The 26,440-nt window shown below is 36.0% G+C and overlaps 2 pseudogenes; both read right to left on the bottom strand.

Annotated features, from left to right (window-relative positions):
- Positions 1-474: 474 nt before the first annotated feature.
- Positions 475-1,051, bottom strand: LOC147791456 (14 kDa proline-rich protein DC2.15 pseudogene; annotated as a pseudogene).
- A 20,412-nt stretch (positions 1,052-21,463) lies between these two features.
- Positions 21,464-21,870, bottom strand: LOC147791455 (14 kDa proline-rich protein DC2.15 pseudogene; annotated as a pseudogene).
- Positions 21,871-26,440: the final 4,570 nt, after the last annotated feature.

Below are 26,440 nucleotides of genomic sequence, written 5' to 3'. Positions count from 1 at the left end.
TCAGAGCCAGACACCGAGCGGTGTGCCAACAAAGACGCTGGCCCCCAAGGGGGTGGATTGTGAGATCCCACGTCAGTTGGAGAGGAGAACGAAGCGTTCTTTATAGGAATGTGAAAACCTCTCCCTAACAAACATGTTTTAAAACCGTAAGGCTGACGGTGATACATAACGATTCCAAACGGATAATATCTACTAGCGGCGTACTTGGGCTGGTTACACTGACATCCATATTTTCATTAATTTGAGGTCTCTACATTTTTCATCAACATTGTCATTTAAAACTTGAGTGTTAATATTACTCTCTTTAATTTTTCGTCATGAAAATTTTGAAGTTAAGGGTTTATTATGATTTCATGCAAGTGACACAGGTGAAACAAGATTTGAGGTTTCAAACATATGCATCGTCAAATTTGTAATAAGACACAAGAATAGACGAACAACGTTGTTCATTTAAAAAAAAAAAAAACTACGTACCATTATGTTACATTGCATTGTAATGAAACTATAAAAAGATGGTGGAATTCTGAGAAGATTTCCAAACCCATCATAACACGACGTACGACCAAACCGATTATTTAAACACGACATTGAAATGGAAAATTGAAGAAGAAACAAGAAACGGAAATGAAAGGATTTGGTTTCAAGCAGGGCATTGGAAGCCGGACGGAACCTTCTTTCCACAGTAGTTCAACAGCAAGCTGAGGGAAACTGAGAGGTCAATCTTGAGACCCAAGGCTCTGGCCTTCACCGTAGTGCAAAGGCACACAGCAGCTTCCAGGTCAACAAGGCCTTGGATTAGGGTGCAGCATGGGGATTTTGGTGGTGAGCCGATCACTAAGTGCACTAGATCGTCCAGCAAATCGGCGCAGACGCCAAGCTTGAGGGTGTCCCTGGGGCACTTGGGGAGTGATGGTTGCTGCCTTGACGGGGTGGGCTTGTGGGGCTTGGGTGGCGGCGGTGGGCAAGGGACATAGGTGGAGCTGACCATAGTGAAGAAGAGGAGGTGGAGGAGGAGGAGGAGGGCAATGGGTGAAGAGAGCTTGGAAGCCATTGGTGGAGAGATATTGAAGGGTTGGTAGGTTTGTGCGATGGCTTGTAAAGAATTATGAGAAGGGTTAGGGTTTTTATAAATGGGGTTTGGGAATTTGTTGTATTTTAAAACAAAAATTCCTTATAAATTGCTGGATATGAAACATTTAACTCTTTGAGTTACTTTACACTACAAGAAATAATAGATAACATAGCTTTCGAAAACTGCTATCGTAGACTTTTTATAGCGTTTTTTGTCCGTCGTGACAGCCCATGTTATTAAAAGTCTGAGACTTTTTATAGCGTTTTTTTTATAACTATAATAGATGCTATAATAGAGTGACTTATTATAGCGTTTTTTTTGAAAGATGGGTTTTTCAAAAAGACTTTTTATAGCGTTTTTTTTATAACACCCAACTTTTTCAGTTAGTTTATTAACTTTTGAGGAATTGATTTGAGAGATGGGTTTTTAATTAGTTAGTCTTTTTTTAAAATATTATAAAAATGTCAAATGGCCTACAAAATAGACCAAGTGATGTTTGATAATAAGATATCAAATACTTTTTAAAACAAATTATTGTTGGAAAATAATATTTGATAGAACACTCCAGACAAGTGGGCAATAGATGATAATCTAGAGATTATTTTTAGCACAAATAATTTTTACAAATATAATATAGTTTTTTTTTTTTTTAAATATAACTATGAGATTCCATGTCATTTTGAAGGAGTAACGAAACATTTTTTTTTTTAAGGGTGTGGAAACCTCTCCCTAGTAAATTGTAAAATTTGCGGCGATGTATAATGAGTCAAAGCGGATAAATATATATTAACAATAAGTTGTGGTATATATTGATGTTAGTATGACATAACAATACAACCTCTAAAACATGACAAGACAATGATTGTTATTACATGCATGCTTTGAAAATCTTTTAAAATTTAATTGAGATGAAAATGGTAATAAGATAAAAGATCTAAAAAAAAATAAAAAATAAAATTAGACTTTTATCAAATAAAAACGTGTTTGAATAAGATATTAAAAAAATGAAAAATTGAAATATAAACAAAACTCTATCGAAAGTCTCTCCCAACTTCTATAGCAATCATTGTGCTGCTTAAGATGTCTTTGCCTTTACCTAAAAAATAGGAAATATTGATTATAAAAAATATTTAGTAAATAATCTTAGTTCTAGGATTAGTAGATACAATCATAAACAAAGTCTTAATTAGAGGATTAATGTTACTTAAGGGGTAGAATGTAATTAAAGGAGTAAAACAAAGTTTTGAAAAAAAAATATATCGTAAATAGAAGTGAGTTATTGGATCAATCGCCTAATTTGCGTTGGATATCAACATCAATTTTTTGAAGGAAGAATCGCCGTTTACGGGGCACGTGTCAACAGCAAATATAACCATGCCGATAGTAAGTTCACTTACTTGGCTAGCTTAAATCGTTGCCACGAATATATCTTTAATGAATGTTCGATTCCGTCCTTTGAAATCCGAGTCAACCTATGTGAGCCCAGAAAATCAGTTTCAAGTTTGAAATCTATAAAATTATTTCTCTCATTTACATGGGTCCATTGTTAAAAGTCTTGAAATATAATCAATAATTATATTTTTATTAAAAATCTTATTTTCCATAGTTACTGTTGTAGAAAGAAAAGTATATACAACTATTTAAGTTATTCTGAGCTTTACTACTCTCTGTATTTACCATCTGCTTTTACCTTTCCCTCTAAATTTAGTTTGTGGTTTTTAATTCCCTAATTTTTTTTTTTTTTTTTTTTTTTTTTGTTCCTTGTGCCCTTTTCATTCTGTTCTCATGTATTCTAAATTTACACTGGATCTCTTTTTCCAAATCTTTCCTTACCTCAATGTTTACTGTTCACAAATTTTCTTGGTCATTCTATTTTTAATCTATTCATTTGGCTACTGATATAAATTTAATCTAATATTACTAATGATTTGCTAGAATTCATATGAATGATGGACATTTAGTTTCTAACTCAAAGCTAAACCATTATAATAATTCAATGAACATCTAACTATAATTGGCTGTGATTTCTAAAAAACAATAGGATAAAAGAAAATGAAGATTTAATATATATCTTATTCATCGGATCTATCTTCGCATAAATCTCACATGAATCACATTTTTTTTCTCAAGTAAATCTGAAGTTGTTTTTCTGTTGCTATGTGGCAGGAGGATGGGTTGAGGAGGGGAGGGGGGAGATAATTGTGGGGAGGGATGAAAGGTTAGTGGAGAGGGGGGAAAGGTTGTTTTTTTGTTTATTTATTTATTTATTTTTATTATTTTTATTTTTTTATAATTATTTTATTTGTTTCTTTCTTTCTTTATTGTTGGGCTATTACATGAGCGGTGTCTGAAAAAGTACCACATATCCAACTTTACCCAGACTAGAAAGAGCTCAATGTCATGTTATATTGTTTTAAAGCTTAGGTCCTATCATGTATATGTTTGTTTGGATTATCTGACCCCAACAGTAGGGTTACTTATTGAGTATTTCTTCAAATACTAGCCACATACTACCCTTATATATTAGGCAAAGGTAAAGCACCCCTACACATACGACCGTGATTCTAGAATGGTCATAGAAGCTAAGTTATGAGAGTAGTATGCATTGTTTTTCTTCATGGGTAGTTCAGGGTTCTCATCTTCGTACTGGAATCATGTTAATGTTTCTTTTCTAACGTTGATGGTACTTGTTATTTCTTATTTTTAAATTGAATGGGTAAATTCATAGCTTCATAAGAAAGATTCTACTGAGTATTTCGTTGAAGAATCGTACGTGTAGTGACACCTCTCATCCAGTTAGTGAATGTAAGGCATTACCGTAATTTAAAAATAGAGACTATTGTCAACTAATCAAAATTTATTTGTTTATCCTAATAGAAGTTAGGATAATTCATCAAAATTAAAATGATTAATTGAGAGTGACGCACAAATAATCTACTAGTATGATTGTTCAAAAACTATTTATTGTCTCGCCGACATAATATTTTAATAGATCGAAAATAGAAAGTTTATAATTAAAATATATCAAAAAAAGAAAAAAGATGAACTTGAAAAATTGGAAGGCATCACTCCAAGACAATTTACTTAAAAGAAAGTCAAAGTAATGGACAAGCAAAGAGAGGTGTATGTCACATCCTAGAAGTCCACCAATCAATACATTGCATAATCAAATATAAAAACAGTAAACGCAAGTTAAATATTTATCTTTGTATAAGTTTTTTTTAATTATATTTTTCTTTATGATCGAAACAGTAAACGCAAGTTAAATAAATTGTTGAACAATGAATGTATATGTCAACTATCGATGAAAATGTCATAACGGTTCGTATCAGTTATTTACGTGAGGGACCATTACGACTAATAAATTAAGTAAAAAAAAAAAAAAAAAAAGGAATGAAATTGACCTACAAGAAATTAATATCCATATATTTATTTCTTTATTTTTAAATTCAAATCCAACATTATAGTCAATGATATAATCCAATCCAATGATATATGTTCATTTTGGTTAATATTCTACCTTTTATTAAAAAGATAGGTTTCATATTTATAATTTTAATTTCATGTGAAATAAATTTAATTCTTTTAATTAAAGTAGATTTTAAAAATTAAGAGGTGGAATTTATAATTATTTTAAATTAAGTCATTACTACACATAAGGATCTTGAAACAAATACAAATTTACTTCTCAATACAAAAATGTTTACCCTACTTCATGTGTTCCACGTGTTTATGCTCGGTAAGTACATGATCGACAAGACTCTAGTGATATATTATGAGCTAATGCAGTTAGACAAAAGCTTGAGTAAAGAAAAAAAATATCTATATAGATTTTAGCTCGATAAGTGATGAAATTGCACATTAGAGAGATAACATTTATCACATGAAAATGATGATGGAGAAGTTCCTAGAGTTATTCCAAGCTTAAGATGTGTGTGTTATTTCTCAATCTTCATACTATCATTTCTTTTATTTCTAGCCAATGCCAATTTGGAGAACATGATGAAGAAAAAAGAAAATGGAGGAAGTTGATTTGGAGTTACTTTTGGAACTATTCCTCGACGAGTAGGATAAAACGAACATCAACTCAAGAAATTTAGTGAACCCTGTACATGTCATTATTATGACTGTTTGCATGTATTATGTGATGCTATGCTATGTTATAAATTACGCTATGTCGTATTATGTATTGTTATAAGCTATGCTATAATACGACTATACCATGTTACCATCTTGTGGAATTATATTTATGATATTGATGATATGATGCATAAAACTTCATACACCAAGCTATGTAAATTATGTTAATTATTACGGATGCATGTCTCACAAACTTTGTATGTCATGAATGAATGGAGGTATGACTTGAATCATAAACTTATGTCATGGTTTTAAGCTATGGGGACCTCATGCATTTATGTGCGTCATTTGCACCAGGATACTTTCCCATTGTGAATAATACGAATGCGTACATTACGATATCTATTTTTGTCATGATATTACGTGGGTCCTTTCTCCATGTGATTTCCGATAGCATGAGCGTGCATTAACCCGATGAATGAGGCCTAGGGAATATATACATGAGTCTATCTGGTGAGACTATGTGCACGTGCGTGGGCCGTGTGTATATAAGTACTACACATTCAACCCTGCCCGGACTGAGTTTAAAGTCATGTCATGATGGTTTTATGAAATGATAGGTCCCACCATATTGCATTTGATTGCATTTTTCTTACTTCAATAGTGGGGTTACTTATGGATTATTTCTTAAAATACTAAGTCGCATGTTACTCTTCTTTCTTAGGTACAGGTAATGTACTCTCGTATGGATGTGACGGCGTCGCGGTGAAGGCCATGAGATCAAAGCTAGGGTATTATGTTCATGTTTGTTTTAGTAGTCCTTAGGTTATATCACGCCATCACCTTATTTTTTTTATCTCATTTAAATTCACATTAGCTATTTTTTGCTATATTGTTCATAGCAATATTGTTTTAATGAATTTATTATGAATGTTTAAGTCCACGACATCGTTTATGAAATATTTTCATAGACTTTTCCACACGTATTAGCCATGTCATGCATGTAGTAGTATCTATATTTGATTAGGAAAATTAGGGTCGTATAGGCCTAGCCTTGTCACTACCTATAGTACCACAAGTGGCACCATCGATGCCTGTAGTAGTGTCGGTCCCCACTACGACTACCCTAATGTGGGAGACCTTTCGTTTAATAAATATAGACTATGACAACCAAATAACGAGCGTAGGCAGCCAACAACCCTAAGATGATGCAAGAGATGAAATAATTATGAAATTGTAAGAGAAACAACCTTTGTATCATCAATTGGACGGTTAAAGATCACGTGTTTGTTTAGATTGCTATCAGCTAATATCTAATTAAATCTCGTTGTAGTTAGGAGTTGATTTAGTTTTAATTTGTTTACTGGTTTGTTACTGCAGATTTCTAGGTAGATTTTTTAATATCTTTTTATATTCTCTCTATATATTTAGACCTTTCTTGGTCTTCATAATACAATTTTCTCCTCAACCATTCAATCACTCATTCTTTCACTAACAAATTGGTATCAAAGCCGTCTTCTTAAGGATCTGTGAGATCAAAATGGAAGGAGAATCTAGTTTTTAGCTGTTGCACCACCAGTCTTCGATGGAGACAATTATCAAATGTGAAAAGTTCGTATGGAGACTTATTTGGAGGCTTTGGATCTTTGGGAAGCAATAGAAGAGGATTACGAGGTCCCTCCACTTCCAGCAAATCCTATTGTAGCAAAAATCAAAGCACATAAGGAAAAGAAGACAAGAAAATCAAAGACAAAAGCTTGCCTATTTGCAGCCGTATCTCAAATGATCTTCATGCGAATAATGTCTCTCAAAACAGCAAAGGAAATCTGGGATTACCTCAAGGCGGAATATGAAGGAGATGAGAGGATTCGTGGAATAAAAGTTCTGAATTTGATTAGGGATTTTGAGTTTGTTGAAAATAACAATGGCTCTGATACCAACTTGTAGAAAATAGACGCTCGCTCTGAAATCAACTTGTTTAAATAACTCTCACGAACCTGTGAAGGAGGTGTTAAGAGGGGAGAGACAAGGGGACAAAAGAAATTATGAAAAAGCTATTTTCTATTACACTGTACACTTTGCTTTCTGTCTCTTGTTCTTGCTCTCTGCCTCTTGCATTTTACAATAAAAACGAATCAATTTATAGGGTTTCTAAGATATAAAATTAGCTATCCCACCACCCATTTTCTCGTGGGATGATTCTTGGCCCTTTATATTTTCTTTGGCCTTTTCATTCAAATTTCAAAAGTCTTACTAAGTTTAACAAAATAAAAAACTACCATTCTCTTCTTTTTTTTCATTTAAGTTAATTCCCAACAAAACTCCCCCACATAAACTTCAATGCTCTTGTCGTCTGCCATGCCAATCGTCTTCTTGTATTTGTCAAAAAGTACTTTCGGTAGCGGTTTTGTAAAGATGTCCGCAACTTGATCCTGACTTGCCACATGCAGCAATTTCACGTTTCCTTCCTTCACATGATCTCAGATTAAATTTAATCGAACGTCAATGTATTTGCTTCTTTCACGGTTTACTAGGTTCATGGCCAACTCAATTGCTGATTTGTTGTCAACTTGTATTACGGTTGCACCTCGATGCTTTTGCTCCATCTTACTCAACAAGTTTCTAAGCAATATTGCGTGACACACACATCAAGATGCTGCTATATACTCAGCTTCACACGTCGAGAGTGTCACGATCGGTTGCTTCTTTGAAAGCCAAGTAAATGCTGTGTTGCCCATGAAGAATACATAACCCGATGTACTTTTTCGATCGTCTATGTCTCCGCACCAATCACTGTCAGAGTAATCGACTAACTTGTAATATTCTGTTTTTCAAGAGAATAACCCCAAGTGACAATGTTCCTTGGACGTATCGAGAACTCGCTTCAACGCCTTTCAGTGTGAATAAATTGGCTCCTCCATGAACCGGCTTATTATGCCAACACTCAATGAAAGATCTAGCCTTGTGCATGTAAGATTGCGAAGGCTTCCCACCAGGCTTCTGTACCTATTTGCATCTACTTGTTCTCCTTCATCGTACTTTGAGAGCTTTGCACCTGGTTCCATTGGTGTAGATACCGGGATACAATTTTTCATCTTGTACTTCTTCAAAATTTCCTTTGCATATTTCTCCTGTGATATAAAAATACATGTTTCTCCTTGTTTAACCTCCAAACCGAGGAAAAACTTTAACAAGCTCAAGTCTGTCATCTCAAATTCTCGCGTCATTGTGCTTTTGAACTCTTCTATCATTTCATTATTGTTGCCTGAGAAGATGAGGTCATCGACATAGAGAGCGACAAGTATCACATCGCCTCCACTCTTCTTTGTATAATGTGAATGTTCGTGGGGATATTGCTTGTACCCGTTCTCCTTGAAGTATGTGTCGATACGAGTATTCCATCCTCATGGTGCTTGTTTCAACCCGTAAAGCGCCTTCTTCAATTTTAGTACCTTCTTCTCTTCTCCAATTTTCATATACCCGGGAGGTTGTTCGAGGTATACTTCTTCTTTAAGCACACCATTCAAGAATGCTAACTTGACATCCATTTGAAAAATCGGCCATTTGAATTGGGCTGCTTGGGAAATGATCAATCAAATTGTCTCCATTCTAGCGACGGGAACAAACACTTCGTCATAGTCGATTCTCGCCTTTTGCTTGTATCCCTTCGCAATAAGTCGTGCCTTGTACCGTTCAATCTTGCCTTGAGCATTCATCTTTTTCTTGAATACCCACTTCCCACCTATGGGCTGACTTCCTACCGGTAATTTTGTCACTTCCCATTTGTTGTTGCGATGAATCGGTTTGCCACTTCGTGTCTCGCACCGCCTCTTCAAAGCTGATATTTTCAGCATCTGCCATAAGACATACAAGGTGTACCTCATTAGTTGAGTCATACAAAACTCGCAAACTCCGCATTTTGGGTTGTCGTGGTTCATCTTCATCATTGAAAATTTCTGAGTCTGTTGGTGTAGCAACTGATGATTCTCCTACTTCGATGTTGACATCCTTCAAATTGTTCCAATCCCATTCGCTTGCTTCATTTACTCGCACATTGTGACTCACTATCATCATCTTACTAATCGGGTCAAGTAGCTTGTATCTTTTTGTCTTCCCATCATATCAAATAAAGATATACCTTTTACTTTTGTCTTCAAGCTTCGTTCTTCGTTGGTCCGGTACGTGAGCATAAGCCACACTACCGAACACTTTAAGGGTGAGAAATTGTAGGCTTTTGTTCGTTCCAAGCCTCTTGTGGTGTTTGATCATCTAACTTTGCATGTGGACATCGATTTTGTACGTAGATGGTGCATTGCACGGCTTCTGCCCAAAATTCCTTCGACATCCTGTTTCTCTTAAGCATTGAGATATCCATGTCGAGAACGGCCCGGTTCTTTCTCTCGGCCACACCGTTTTATTGAGGGGTGTACGGTGCGGTTAAAAATCACCTTATGCCTTGCTCCTCGCAGTACTCCATGAAAGCCGTCGAAGTATACTAGCCACAAGAGCTTTGATGTGTCTACATGTTTCCTTCTCCACCATTACTTTGAAATTTTTTAACACCTCGAATGCCTTGGATTTTTCTTTCAGATAGTAAGCCTAAGTTTTCCATGAGTGATCATCGAAAAGGAAATGAAATACCTATTTTTGCCGAAGGACTCGGGGTTAATTGGTCCACATATATCTGTATTGATCAACTAGAGACGTTAGTTGGAAGGAGGAACGAAACATTTTTTTTCAATGTTAAGCACTTTTTTACTGCTTTATACACTCCATTTCTTTGACATTCTATTCTTAATCATCATGCCTAATCATTCCCCAAAAAAGTTTCTTAAAACATGGATAGTTACTCGGATTTTTTTAGCACGTGTTTCAAACGACCCGGTTTAGGGTTTCGGTTTTAAGCACTTTTTTACTGCTTTATAAACTCCGTTTCTTCGACATTCTATTCTTGATCATCATGCCTAATCATTCCCCACAAAAGTTTCAAAAAACATGGACAGTTACTCGGTTATTTTAGCACGTGTTTTAAACGTCCCGGTTTGGGGTTTCCGAATTCGGGGTTCGGTTTTAAGCACTTTTTGTACTGCTTTATACACTCTGTTTCTTCGACAATCTATTCTAAATCATCATGCCTAATCATTCCTCACAAAAGTTTCTTAAAACATGAAAAGTTACTCAATTTCTTTAGCACGTGTTTCAAACGTCTTGGTTTGAGGTTTCCGAATTAGGGTTTCGATTTTAAACACTTTTTTATTGCTTTATACACTCCGTTTCTTCAAAATTCTATTCTAAATCATCATGCCTCATCATTCCCTACAAAAGTTTCGAAAAACATGAACAGTTACTTGGTTTTTTAGCACGTGTTTCGAACGTCCCGGTTTGGGGTTTCTGAATTAGGGTTTCAATTTTAAGCCCTTTTTTATTGCTTTATACACTCCGTTTCTTCGACATTCTATTCTTCATCATCATGGCTAATCATAGTTTCGAAAAACATGGACAGTTTATCGATTTTTTAGAACGTGTTTGAAACGTCCCAGTTTGCAGTTTCCGAAATAGGGTTCGATTTTAAGCACTTTTTTACTGCTTTATACACTCTTTTTATTCAACATTCTATTCTAAATCATCATGCCTAATCCTTCCCCAAAAAAGTTTCTTAAAACATGGAAAGTTACTCGGTTTCTTTAGCACGTGTTTCAACGTCCCGATTTGGGTTTTCCGAATTAGGGTTTCGATTTGAAGCACTTTTTTACTGCTTTATACACTCCATTTCTTCAACATTCTATTCTAAATCATCATGCCTAATAATTCCCCACAAAAGTTTTGAAAAACATGTACGGTTGCTCATTTTTTTAGAACATGTTTCCAACGTCTCAGTTTGGGGTTTCCGAATTAGGGTTTCGATTTTAAGCACTTTTTTTACTGCTTTATACACTCCGTTTCTTCGAAATTCTATTCTAAATCATCATGCCACATCATTCCCTAAAAAATTTTCAAAAAACATGGACAGTTACTTGTTTGAGAATAAGGAGTGATTGATTAGAGATGCAGTGCAAAGACATGTTCAATGTCAAAATGAAAGGAAAAAGCTTTGCTCTAAATCTGATGGAGAAAATGCAGATGACCTTTATATCCATAGCTAGTGCCACTAAGATTTGGCACAAAAGACTTGGTCTCTTTCATCATCGAGTTTTGCTTTAGATGCAGTCAAAGAAGCTGGTAGAAAGACTCGCCGACATTAATGATTACATTCCTCTTTGCCGTGCTTGTAATTTTGGGGAACAACATAGGCAACCCTTTCCTAAACATTCATGGAGAGCCTCGAAAAAACTACAGCTGGTTCATACTGATCTTTGTGGTCGTCAACGAACACCATCATTAAATGGTAATCTTTATTACATTGTTTTTATTGATGATCTAATGAGAATGTGTTATATCTTCTTGCTCAAGCAAAAGCCAGAAGTTGCGGATGTATTTGAAATTCAAAGCCAGAGTTGAGAATGAGAGTGGATGCTTGATTCAGACTATAAGATCAGATAATTGCAAGGAGTACATTTAACAGTTTTTGTGAAGAGGCTGGAATTGAACATAAATTGACAGCAGTATACATTCCTCAATAGAATGACGTCAGTGAAAGGAGGAATAGGTTCATAATGGAGATGATATTTCATCTATTGAAGAGTTTAGATGACCTTAAAGTATCTTGTGCATCGTTCATGTTGTAGGATGATGCACAAATATGTTTCTCAGTCCTAATGGTGGTTTAATCACACGACATTATGAGAAGAGTATTACTTGAGCATGGTCACATGTATAAAACAATAGGAATATACCAAGAATTCATGAGGCGAATGAGCTTAGCCTAGCCTCATAATTGGTCTACATGAAGACAAAGAAGGTAGAGAGATTCATCATAGACTTGGATGAAGGTGTTTGCCTTGACATAGGCTTACTCAGTAAAGCTATTCATCAAGATTTTCTCAACCTGACCAAGGTGGCCTCAACCTAAGTGACTTATTTCTAGCCTCGATGGCTTAGGCCTCGACCTTGACTCTAAGATCATCCCTTTGTCATGGCTTTCTAATACTGTATGGGTAACAAATTTTGATTTTTTAACTTATTTGATTCGGTTTGGCATTCCTCGTATTTTATTTTTTATTCACTCATTCCCATTTAGGTTTAGCTTCTTCTTTAGTCTCAAGTTAATGTTTTATGTAACGATCCTAAATTTTTACATACTCAGAGTCGCTACCAAGTCTCATGCTTATCTCTTAAATGCGGAATATAAATCTTAGATACTCATCATAAATAACGAAAAATTTAAAACACATTCAGAACACTTCAAACTACTAGAACACATTGTCGGTCTTACGTGTTTCAAAATATAACGTTGGAATTTAAAATTAACACAAAACAATTACAAATGGAATAATCTAAATAATGAAATAAAAGCATCCTATACTCCTATGACTAAGAATTTAAACATGCAACTACCTTATGCACGTACCACAGTATCTATTTCCGATGTCGTCGTCGTCTGTACATGGGCGTTTTGTCTTTACCTGAAAAATGATATGTGGCATACGGCTTGAGTATTTCAAAGAATACTCAGTAAGTGACCCATTGTAGGGGTCATGCTGATGCAAACACATGCAACATGCTCTTGGGATCGAGCTCTAACTCATCTAGGAGTGACCTCCAATCTCGAACAAATTGGATGTGTAGTACTTCCTTTACACATGACCAACACATGCGAGCGTGAATCGTCCGGGCGCTCGCCTGGACCCTTTAATCAAGCTAATCTGTAACGACGTCTGGAAGTCAGCGGAACCCTATCGTGTCATGAACTATTCAAACTAGATAGTTTGGCAAATTATCATAGGTTTAATGTATGGAGCACAATTACGAGTATGAACTATTTATTGGGCTGTTTTTCTTGAGGCTTCAACTCTACCGGAGAAAGGAGAGACTTAAAATATAAATATATCTAAGAATAGCTGATCGCTTGTGGATGTATAGAATAAAATGATGTAAAATTCACAAGAATAAGTGCAAGTATACACTATCACAAGTACCAAGTAATAAGTAAATTATCGATTCCACAGGGAACCTATCTTTTTTATTAATTTTATCGGTGGAAATTGAGTTTTTGGGTAACATTCAAATGGGTGTTGGAGATTTTAACTATTTAAACAAAACTAAAACAGAGTGCTACTGCTGTCGAAAAACAGAAAATTATGAGACAATCAACTATAATGAGGAAGGTTCGGCTAAGAGAGATTAAATAGACAAGTTGTTGAGTTTTGTGGTTGATTTTAGTTTCTTATAATAGATTCTCAAGCCCACTTCCGAGGGTCATGAATGGTGATTATTTCCATAATCGTTGTAATTTCTCTTAACAAGGCTATAGGAAAAGAATTATTCCTAACCCTTCTATTACCCTTCAAGTCTCCTTGCTATCAAACTAGAGTATTAAAGAGAATTTCATTGCTCTCTTTCTTCTCCCGAACAAGAGAATAACTATGTATGTAAAGTAGCTAATTAAACATACATGTAAATCATTAACAACAACTCTTTAATAAACTAAAATCATACCGTCAACATACTTAAACTATATAAAACTCTCACGCCTCCCCTATTAAGTTTAGCTCTCCATACAAACTGAATTAAACAGAGGAATCTGCATCTTGATCAAGTAAAATTGATGGAATAAGAAAAGAGAATAAGGAAATAGAGAGTTATCCCGGTTTGTTGTCGTTCGTCAATGGAAGTTCCCTTCTCTTGAGCTCTCACGTCCACCTCTTTGCCCTAATCAATCCTTGTTGGTCTCCTTTTCCTTCTGCTGTCAACAGCTGCTGGATTAGGGTTTTCTTCTTCTTCTCTAGTTTCATAGCAGTTCACTGCAACAGACGCTGCTGCTGTGTAATTCGATTTTTCTCCCCAAAGTGTGGCTCTCCTCCTCTTAATCTTCCTTTTCCTTTTATATTGAGCATGGGTTCCCCTTTAGGGCTGAAAATGAATAAGTTGTCCAAATAGGATGTTCCTCATTGGGTAATCAATGACCCACTTGGACTGCTGACGTGGATTTAAAATTTCCATGTCATCCCCCATTTGTTTCCAAATTTGCTACTCCCACGTCGTTTAGCATAAATGTCTGAAATTTACCACGTAACTCAATTAAACATACAATTAAAATCGATTTATGCAAAATCATATTTTTTTTCATGTTGGACCGCAATAAACGATTTCATGCTCACTAAGTAGAATAAATGGGGTAATAAATGAGTAAATTGTGAATAAGAGTGCAATATTAACTACAAAAGGACTTAATATGACTCTACTATTAGAGAGTTATCAATAGCTCAACAATCCTCACATTTGTGCCGATCAAGGTAGGTCTTAAACAAAGATACTCTAATTTTCCATACGTTAATAACTTCGCCTACGAAATGACTTTAATGTTGGCTTGGTTGAATGACTTGTATGATGTACGAATGACGAATTTTTCATGATTGTTGATGCGTTTTGTGGTATGTTATGTTTATGCAATGATACAAGATGTACTATAATATGATTATGTCATGTTATGGAACTATGTTGTGATGTTAATGTTGTATGATGCATGAACCTCCATATATTACACTACATAAACTACGATATCATGTACGTCGTGATATTATGCACGCTCCTTTCCCTCCATAGCTTCTGCCAACGTGAGTGTAAGCTAGCCCAACAAGTAGACTTAGAGGATACGTATACGAGTCTGCTAGGTGGATCTATGTGTGCATGTGTAGAGAAATATTACACATTCCGCTCTATCCAGACTGAAAAGTAGAGATCGTTGCATGTATTTCCATTTTCCGACCGCAACAGTGTGATTATTTACTGAGTATTTTTTTAAATTATCAAACCAAGTACTATTTTTTTTAGATGAAGGCAAGACAACCATGTAGGGTCACTATATAGGCTATGAAAATGAAAGTATGATAGTTGCATTTTCTATTCAAGTTATAGCCCTTAGGTTAGATATCAAAATTAGTTACTTCACATTAATGTTTGAAATGTTAATGTTGACAAAAAAATATCGAAGTCTCGATTTTATGGAAATGTCAATATCAATAGATAATTTTGAAAAAAAATATATATAAAACAAAAATACTAATAAATTAAATTAATAAAAAAAAACATATTTACAATTTTAAATATATTAAAATACTTATTATTGACTCGAGATAAAAGAGGCATATGATGATGTAATTCATATGAATTTTAATGGTTAACAATTCAAAAATTATGAAAAGGTTGTAATAAATAATTATTGGAAAAAAAATTAATTGTCCAGCTGAGTGAACCACGAATTATTCATCATCTTTTTCAAAATTAAAATTAAAGTTGGATCTATAAATAATTAAATAAATAAATAAAGATAAGAAAAAGAAAAATGTAGCAATTATCTCTACAATTTGCTTTTCATTGACCAAGAGTATTGACACGGACCATTGTATTTTTTTTTCATTAGTATGTCGATATCTAATATTGTCAACCAAATCCACTTTTTAATCATATCGTATAAAATTGACCTTATATTTTATAAAAATATCAACACATAATATTAATAATAACCCTCTTCCTCGTTTAAAATAGTAAATTCTTATGCGACGGTTTAAATATTTTCATAAATTTTTCAAAAGTTCCCATGGACTATGAGATCTCAACTCGGTTGAAAAAGAGAATGAAACATTTCAAAAAATAATGTGGAAATATCTCTCACAGACACATTTTAAAACCGTGAGACTGACGGCGATACGTAACGGGCCAAAGTAGATAATCCCTGCTAATGGTGAGCTTAAGCTATTACAAATGGCATTAGAGCCAGACACTAAGCGGTGTGCCAACAAAGACGCTGGCCCCCAAGGGGGTGGATTGTGAGATCCCACGTTAGTTGGAGTGGAGAACGAACCATTCTTTATAATTCTTTATAGGAATGTGAAAACCTCTCCCTAACAAACATGTTTCAGAACACTTGAAACTAATAGAACACATTGTCGGTCTTACTTTTTTCAAAATATAACGTTGGAATTTAAAATTAAAACAAAACAATTACAAATGGAATAATCTAAATAATGAAATAAAAGCGTCCTATACTCCTATGACTAAGAATTTAAACATGCAACTACCTTATGCACGGGCCACAGTATATATTTCTGATGTCGTCGTCGTCCGTACATGGGCGTCTTGTCTTTACCTGAAAAATGATATTTGGCACATGGCTTGAGTATTTCGAAAAATACTCAGTAAGTGACCCACTATAGGGGTCATGCTGATGCAAACACATGCAACATGCTCTTGGGATCGAGCTCTAGCTCATCTAGGAGTGACCTCCAATCTCGAACAAATTGGATGTGTAGTACTTCTTTACACATGACCTGCACGTGCGAGCGTGAATCCTCCAGGCGCTCGCCTAGACCCTCTAATCAAGCTAATCTGTAACAACGTCTGGAAGTCAGCGGAACCCCATAGTGTCATGAACTATTCAAACTTCATAGTTTGTCTTATTATCATAGGTTTAATGTATGGAGCACAATTGCGAGTATGAACTATTTATTGGGCTGCTTTTCTTGAGGCTTCATGTAGCGCTCGAGTATTTTTTTTTTTAAAAAAAATACGAAAAAAAGAAAAAATAAATTAGGTCACAATAGAGGCAAACCAGTCATTTTGCCCTTATTACTTGAGGGGTCTCTTTTGGCTGAGGCATAATTTGGAAAAGAGAAAAAAGAGAAAAAAGAGAAAAAAGAGGGGAGAGGAAGAAGAAAGAAGAGGGAAGAAGATTAAGGTTTTGAGGAAGGAGGAGGAGATCGGATCTGAATGGACGCCGAGATTTGAGTCCCCAATCTAAACCGTCAATAGTCCGAGGCAAGGTGCTCTAACGAATCGCACCTTCCTATTTCGTCAAAACGTCCAAGAACTTCTGGTTAGTCCATGAGTGTCTAGATCGAGAAATCATTAAGATTTTCGTGTGTTAGTGACGTTTTGTGTTGATCCTTGGACTCTTACCCTCAACAGCGCTATCTGGTTAAATTCTTGAGTGAAGGCGGCCAAGATTGACGTTCGAATCGGAGTTTCAAGAAAACGTGATTTTTGGTAAGAACTCGTATTTTTTTCTCCGAATTCGAACTCAAATAATAAGATCTGTGATTATCAGAAAATTTTAAGAAAATTGTTTCGAAGGAGTAGAATATGAGATCTACAAGGTTCGTGAAGAAAATTTGTCCAATCGGACTACAAATTGGAAGATAAAAAAGTCGAAAGAAAATAGATCGAAACGTGAAAAGACCTGGAAAATGAAAAAAAAAACGTAGGAGAGAGGGTGGAGGCCGGCACGCGTCGGTCGACAACGGAGGAGAGCGGCGGAACCGGTGATCGACACGTGTCGATCATCGGCTGGTGAGGCACGACCTCACCCGGCAGGACACCCGTCAGGCGTGCAGACTTGGCCAGCCCGACCCGCGCCGCACGTGAAGCGCCCGACCAGGTGCCTCTGACCTGCGCCTACGCGAGGAGGAGCGCGTGGGGCACGCGCGCGTGTCGCGCGTGGGGGCGTGTGAGGCACCGATTTTCTTCCCGTTCGGTCTCTGTTTGCTTGTTTTCCGATCCGATTTGGATGCTGACCCTATTATTATGTGAATTAGGACTTGTGAAGGAAATTTCAGATTTGTTGGAATCCATTCCGTCAAGAAAACTCGAACTCGGGAAGGCACGCGTCAACCAAGTAAGTAGCCATTTGGATTCCCACAAGCAGTACTTGTAGGAACCGCTAGGAACAAGCATGCATGCTACCACCTATGAAATTAGCTAGCCAGACTTAGCATAATAGTATAGAAACTGCGAATATGAGATGATTATGGAAAGCTAGATACGAAATGTGTATGAAATCTGTTTTGATTGAGACTCTGATAATGTATGTATGCATGAGGAGGTTGGGAAACTTGTGAAATCTGCGCTCCGAGTAAAGATGGACGTTATCTTCCCTTGAGCATGTTTGTTAATATTGCATGAACTGCTGCGTGTTAACTCTTATGCATGATGATTGCTTGTGTATCTTTCTTGATGAATAGGAAGAAATTATGAGCTTAGATTAGGGTGCTTGTGACTAAGTAGGCTAGACGAGACCCTTGATTGGGGAACTCTAGAATACCGTACAATTAGACCCGCAAAATGATTACAGGCAGATCTAGAGCCCAGAATTCCAAACCAGATAGGTTTGTGAAACCAGGCACGAGAATCCTAGAGATACACGAATCCATGTCTAAGCCACCAGGTTCCACCCTAGAAAGAATAATAGGTCACCACGGTAACTATAGGTAGCCCGCTAGAGTTGAGCAGTGTAGGTAGTGTCATCAGAACCTCACTTCCCTCTCTCCTCCGATATCGTACCATCGAGACAGAGCTCCGGTACGGTAATCGTTGAGCTTAGCAGATCCGGATACGGAAGTGTGACAGGTGCCCAGACCTAGTGGTGATAGCTAAGGGGTCTTCTGAACAGGACTCCTGGGCCGTAGAAACCCGTCCCTAAGCGGGGGACGTGGAGCCACATAGGATGACTCAGTAGCTGACCGGCACACAGGGGGTCGCACCCCGTTTAGTGGATGTATGGTCCCGTGTGAGGGTCCTCAGTTAACCTCCATGGATGATGTTCAAAGAGAGTCACATTTTCAGATCCAGCCATACAATCCCCTCAGATTTACTTATGAGGTCGCACCTCACCTCAGGACACTGATCATTTCACTGCTTAAGATGGGCAAGCCTCCTAAGATACAGAAAAGAGAGTTGCAGCTTAGATCACTCTCCTTAGAAACCCGAGAAAGACCGTGGTTACCCACCAAGATAAAGATGCGAAAAGAGCCTACAAGTAGCCTGCTTACTGAGTATTTTTATACTCATTCCTTTCTACTCTTTTTTTTTCAGGTGAGTGATGCCATGGATCGGGGCGAGAATGAATGCTGATTCTTAATGCCACAGAGGAGTGTCCTTGGGCATCTAGGAGTCTGTGCATAATTTTGTTAGATTTGTCATGCATTGCATGTAAACCATTTCCATACTTTTCTTACTTGAACACCTTGTTTTGGATTTTAAACCTTTTACGTAATTGCAAAATTTTTTTTTTTTTTTTGAAATCTCGTCTTCTCTATTTGTTATTACACGATTTCATTGCATAGTCTGTTGGTCCTGCCCTTGATTTCGAGATTCAAATTTTGGGCTGTGACACTTCAACTCTTCCGGAGAAAGGAGAGACTTAAAATATAAATATATCTAAGAATAGCTCAACAATCCTCACATATGGGCCGATCAAGGTAGGTCTTAAACAAAGATACTCTTATTTTCCTTACGTTAATAACTTCGCCTACGAAATGGCTTTAATGTTGGCTTGGTTGTATGATGCATGAACCTCCATATATTACACTACATAAACTACGATATCATGTACGTCCTGGTATTATGCACGCTCCTTTCCCTCCATAGCTTCTGCTAACGTGAGTTTAAGCTAGCCCAACAAGTAGACTTAGAGGATACGTATACGAGTCTGCTAGGTGGATCTATGTGTGCATGTGTAGAGAAATATTACACATTCAACTCTATCCAGACTGAAAAGTAGAGATCGTTGCATGTATTTGCATTTTCCGACCGCAACAGTGTGATTATTTACTGAGTATTTTTTTTAAATTATCAAACCAAGTGCTATTTTTTTTAGATGAAGGTAAGACAACCATGTAGGGTCACTATATAGGCTATGAGAATGAAGGTATGATAGTTGCATTTTCTATTCAAGTTATAGTCCTTAGGTTAGATATCAAAATTAGTTACTTAACATTAATGTTTAAAATGTGGAAGTCCCGATTTTATGGAAATGTCAATATCAATTGATAATTTTGAAAAAAAAAATATATACAACAAAAATACTAATAAATTAAATTAATAAAAAAAAAACCTATTTTACAATTTTAAATATATTAAAATACTTATCATTGACTCGAGATAAAAGAGGCATATGATGATGTAATTAATATGAAGTATAATGGATAACAATTCAAAAATTATGAAAAGGTTGTAATAAATAATTATTAGAAAAAAAAAATTAATTGTCCAGCTTAGTGAACCACGAATTATGCATAGTCTTCTTCGAAATTAAAATTAAAGTTATTTCTATAAATAATTAAATAAATAAATAAAGAAAAGAAAAAGAAAAATGTAGCAATTATCTCTACAATTTGCTTTTCATTGACCGTGACCGAGAGTATTGACACGGACCATTGTATTCTTTTTTCATTAATATGTCGATATCTAATATTGTCCACCAAATCCACTTTTTAATCATATTGTATAAAAATTGACCTTATATTTAATAAAAATATCAACACATAATATTAATAATAACCCTCTCCCTCGTTTAGAATCGTAAATTCTTATACGACGGTTTAAATATTCTCATAAATTTTTCAAAAGTTCCCATGGACTATAAGATCTCACGTCCGTTGAAAAAGAGAACCAAACATTTCTTCAAGTAATGTGGAAACATCTCTCACATACACATTTTAAAACCGTGAGACTAACGACGATACGTAACGGGCCAAAGTAGATAATCCCTGATAACGGTGAGCTTATGCTATTACAAATGGCATCAGAGCCAGACACCGAGCGGTGTGCCAACAAAGACGCTGGCCCCCAAGGGGGTGGATTGTGAGATCCCACGTCAGTGGGAGAGGAGAACGAAGCATTCTTTATAGGAATGTGAAAACCTCTCCCTAACAAACATGTTTTAAAACCGTAAGGCTGACGGCGATACATAACGATTCCAAACGGATAATATCTACTAGCGGCGTACTTGGGCTGTTACACTGACATCCATATTTTCATTAAATTGAGGTCTCTACATTTTTCATCAACATTGTCATTTAAAACTTGAGTGTTAATATTACTCTCTTAAATTTTTCGTCATTAAAATTTTGAAGTTAAGGGTTTATTATGATTTCATGCAAGTGACACAGGTGAAACAAGATTTGAGGTTTCAAACATATGGATCGTCCAATTTGTAAAAAGACACAAGAATAGACGAACAACGTTGTTCATTTGAAAAAAAAAATACGTACCATTATGTTACATTGCATTGTAATGAAACGATAAAAAGATGGTGGAATTCTGAGAAGATTTCCTAACCCATCATAACACGACGTACGACCAAACCGATTATTTAAACACGATATTGAAATGGAAAATTGAAGAAGAAACAAGAAACGGAAATGAAAGGATTTAGTTTCAAGCAGGGCATTGGAAGCCGGACGGAACCTTCTTTCCACAGTAGTTCAAAAGCAAGCTAAGGGAAACTGAGAGGTCAATCTTGAGACCCAAGGCTCTGGCCTTCACCGCAGTGCAAAGGCACACAGCAGCTTCCAGGTCAACAAGGCCTTGGATTAGAGTGCAGCATGGGGATTTTGGTGGTGAGCCGATCACTAAGTGCACTAGATCTTCCAGCAAGTCGGCGAGACGCCAAGCTTAAGGGTGTCCCTGGGGCACTTGGGGAGTGATGGTTTCTGCCTTGACGGGGTGGGCTTGTGGGGCTTGGGTGGCGGCGGTGGGCAAGGGACATAGGTGGAGCTAACCATAGTGAAGAAGAGGAGGTTGAGGAGGAGGAGGGCAATGGGCGAAGAGAGCTTAGAAGCCATTGGTGGAGAGATATTGAAGGGTTTGTAGGTTTGTGAGATGGCTTGTGAAGAACTATGAGAAGAGTTAGGGCTTTTATTAATGGGGTTTGGGAATTTGTTGTATTTTAAAACAAAAAATTCCTTATAAATTGCTGGATATGAAACACCTAACTCTTTCAGTTACTTTATTAAGTTTTAAGGAATTGATTTGAGAGATGGGTTTTTAATTAGTTTGTCTTTTTTAAAGTATTATAAAAATGTCAAATGGCCTACAAACTAGACGAAGTGATGTTCGATAATAAGATATCAACTACTTTTTAAAATAAATTATTGTGGTTTGTATGGTTGGAAAATAATATTTGATAGAACCATTCGAGACAAGTGGGTAATAGATGATAATCTAGAGATTATTTTTAGCACAAATAATTTTTACAAATATAATACGGTTTTTTTTTTAAATATAACTATGAGATTCCACGTCATTTTGAAGGAGCAACGAAACATTTTTTTTATAAGGGTGTGGAAACCTCTCCCTAGTAAATTGTAAAATTGGCGGCGATATATAATGAGTCAAAGCTGATAAATATATGTTAACAATGAGTTTTGATATATATTGATGTTAGTATGACATAATAGTACAACTTCTAAAACATGACAAGACTAAGATTGTTATTACATGCATGCTTTGAAAATCTTTTAAAGTTTACTTAAGATGAAAATGGTTATAAGATAAAAGATCTCTCAAAAAAAAAAAAAAAAAAAGCTTTGATATAGGCTATAAAGTGTTGTTTGCGAATAAGCAGTGATTGATTAGAGATGTAGTGGCAAAGACTTGTACAATGTCAAAATGAAAGGAAAAAGCTTTGCTCTAAATCCGATGGAGAGAGAGCAGATGACCTTTATATCAAGAGCTAGTGCCACTGAAATTTGGCACAAAAGACTTGGGCACTTTCATCATTGAGGTTAGCTTTAGATGCAGTCAAAGAAGCTGGTAAAAAGATTCGCTGACATTAATGATTACATTCCTCTTTGTCATGCTTGTAATTTTGGGGAGCAACATAGGCAACCATTTCCTAAACATTAATGGAGAGCCTCGAAAAAACTGCAGCTGGTTCGTACTGATCTTTGTGATCGTCAACGAACAACATCATTAAATGGTAATCTTTATTACATTGTTTTTATTTATGATCTAACGAGAATGTGTTGGATCTTCTTGCTGAAGCAAAAGCCAGAAGTAGCAGGCGTATTTTGAAATTCAAAGCCAAAGTTGAGAATGAAAGTGCATGCTTGATTCAGACTATAAGATCAGATAATGGCAAGGAGTACACTTCAGAAACTTTTAACAGGTTTTGTGAAGAGGCTGGAATTGAACATCAATTGACAGCACTATACACTCCTCAACAGAATGACGTCAGTGAAAGGAGGAATAGATTCACAATGGAGATGATATTTCATCTATTGAAGAGTTTAGATGACCATAAAGTATCTTGTGCATCGTTCATGTTGTAGGATGTTGCACAAATATGTTTCTCAGTCCTAATGGTGGTTTAATCACACGACATTATGAGAAGAGTATTACTTAAGCATGGTCACATGTATAAAACAATAGGAATATACCAAGAATTCAGGAGGCGAATGAGCTTAGCCTAGCCACAAAATTGGTCTACATGAAGACAAAGAAGGTAGAGAGATTCATCATAGACTTGGATGAAGGTGTTTGCCTTGACATAGGCTTACTCAGTAAAGCTATTCATCAAGATTTTCTCAACCTGACCAAGGTGGCCTCAACCTAAGTGACTTATTTCTAGCCTCGATGGCTTAGGCCTCGACTTTGACTCTAAGATCATCCCTTTGTCATGGCTTTCTAATACTGTATGGGTAACAAATTTTGATTTGTTAACTTATTTGATTCGGTTTGGCATTCCTCGTATTTTATTTTTTATTCACTCATTCCCATTTAGGTTTAACTTCTTCTTTAGTCTCAAGTTAATGTTTTATGTAACGATCCTAAATTTTTACATACTCAGAGTCGCTACCAAGTCTCATGCTTATCTCTTAAATGCGGAATATAACTCTTAGATACTCATCATAAATAACGAAAAATTTAAAACACATTCAGAACACTTCAAACTACTAGAACACATTGTCGGTCTTACGTGTTTCAAAATATAACGTTGGAATTTAAAATTAACACAAATAATTACAAATGGAATAATCTAAATAATGAAATAAAAGCGTCCTATACTCCTATGACTAAGAATTTAAACATGCAACTACCTTATGCACGTACCACAGTATCTATTTCCGATGTCGTCGTCGTCCGTACATGGGCGTTTTTTCTTTACCTGAAAAATGATATGTGGCATACGGCTTGAGTATTTCAAAGAATACTCAGTAAGTGAACCAACTGTAGGGGTCATGCTGATGCAAACACATGCAACGTGCTCTTGGGATCGAGCTCTAACTCATCTACGAGTGACCTCCAATCTCGAACAAATTGGATGTGTAGTACTTCCTTTACACATGACCAACACATGCGAGCGTGAATCGTCCGGGCGCTCGCCTGGACCCTTTAATCAAGCTAATCTGTAACGACGTTTGGAAGTCAGCGGAACCCCATAGTGTCATGAACTATTCAAACTTGATAGTTTGGCTAATTATCATAGGTTTAATGTATGGAGCACAATTACGAGTATGAACTATTTATTGGGCTGTTTTTCTTGAGGCTTCAACTCTACCGGAGAAAGGAGAGACTTAAAATATAAATATATCTAAGAATAGTTGATCGCTTGTGGATGTATAGAATAAAATGATGTAAAATTCACAAGAATAAGTGCAATTATACACTATCACAAGTACCAAGTAATAAGTAAATTATCGATTCCACAGGGAACCTATCTTTTTTATTAATTTTATCGGTGGAAATTGAGTTTTTGGGTAACATTCAAATGGGTGTTGGAGATTTTAACTATTTAAACAAAACTAAAACAGAGTGCTACTGCTGTCGAAAAACAGAAAATTATGAGACAGTCAACTATAATGAGGAAGGTTCGGCTAAGAGAGATTAAATACATAAGTTGTTGAGTTTTGTGGTTGATTTTAGTTCCTTTTAATAGATTCTCAAGCCCACTTCCGAGGGTCATGAATGGTGATTATTTTCATAATCGTTGTAATTTCTATTAACAAGGCTATAGGAGAAGAATTATTCCTAACCCTTCTATTACCCTTCAAGTCTCCTTGATATCAAACTAGAGTATTAAAGAATTATTCCTAACCCTTCTATAACCCTTCTATTACCCGTCAACATTGTCATTTAAAACTTGAGTGTTAATATTACTCTCTTTAATTTTTCGTCATGAAAATTTTGAAGTTAAGGGTTTATTCTGATTTCATGCAAGTGACACAGGTGAAACAAGATTTGAGGTTTCAAACATATGCATCGTCAAATTTGTAATAAGACACAAGAATAGACGAACAACGTTGTTCATTTGAAAAAAAAACTACGTACCATTATGTTACATTGCATTGTAATGAAACTATAAAAAATAGTGGAATTCTGAGAAGATTTCCAAACCCATCATAACACGACGTACGACCAAACCGATTATTTAAACACGATATTGAAATGGAAAATTGAAGAAGAAACAAGAAACGGAAATGAAAGGATTTAGTTTCAAGCAGGGCATTGGAAGCCGGACGGAACCTTCTTTCCACAGTAGTTCAAAAGCAAGCTGAGGGAAACTGAGAGGTCAATCTTGAGACCCAAGGCTCTGGCCTTCACCGCAGTGCAAAGGCACACAGCAGCTTCCAGGTCAACAAGGCCTTGGATTAGAATGCAGCATGGGGATTTTTGTGGTGAGCCGATCACTAAGTGCACTAGATCGTCCAGCAAGTCGGCGCAGACGCCAAGCTTGAGGGTGTCCCTGGGCACTTGGGGAGTGATGGTTGCTGCCTTGACGGGGTGGGCTTGTGGGGCTTGGGTGGCGGCGATGGGCAAGGGACATAGGTGGAGCTGACCATAGTGATGAAGAGGAGGTTGAGGAGGAGGAGGAGGGCAATGGGTGAAGAGAGCTTGGAAGCCATTGGTGGAGAGATATTGAAGGGTTTGTAGGTTTGTGCCATGGCTTGTGAAGAATTATTAGAAGGGTTGGGGTTTTTATAAATGGGGTTTGAGAATTTGTTGTATTTTAAAACAAAAATTCCTTATAAATGGCTGGATATGAAACACCCAACTTTTTCAGTTACTTTATTAACTTTTGAGGAATTGACTTGAGAGATGAGTTTTTAATTAGTTTGTCTTTTTTTAAAATATAATAAAAATGTCAAATGGCCTACAAAATAGACCAAGTGATGTTTGATAATAAGATATCAAATACTTTTTAAAACAAATTATTGTTGGAAAATAATATTTGATAGAATTAAATTTTGTACCAAGCAGGAACTAAAACATGTTATATACCTAATGTCATGTCATGTCATGTAAAGTAAAGTAAAGGCATGTTATAGATTATATTATACTAATGATTATGCATGATGAAAGCCATGATGAATACTATGCATACATGTCTCGTATGTGTACTATGACATGAAT

Source organism: Cucurbita pepo, chromosome 8, assembly GCF_057944985.1.
Source record: "Cucurbita pepo subsp. pepo isolate OVF chromosome 8, ASM5794498v1, whole genome shotgun sequence".
NCBI classification, from domain to species: domain Eukaryota; kingdom Viridiplantae; phylum Streptophyta; class Magnoliopsida; order Cucurbitales; family Cucurbitaceae; genus Cucurbita; species Cucurbita pepo.
The sequence above is the reverse complement of the archived record's forward strand: the minus strand, read 5'-3'. Positions and strand labels throughout refer to the sequence as shown.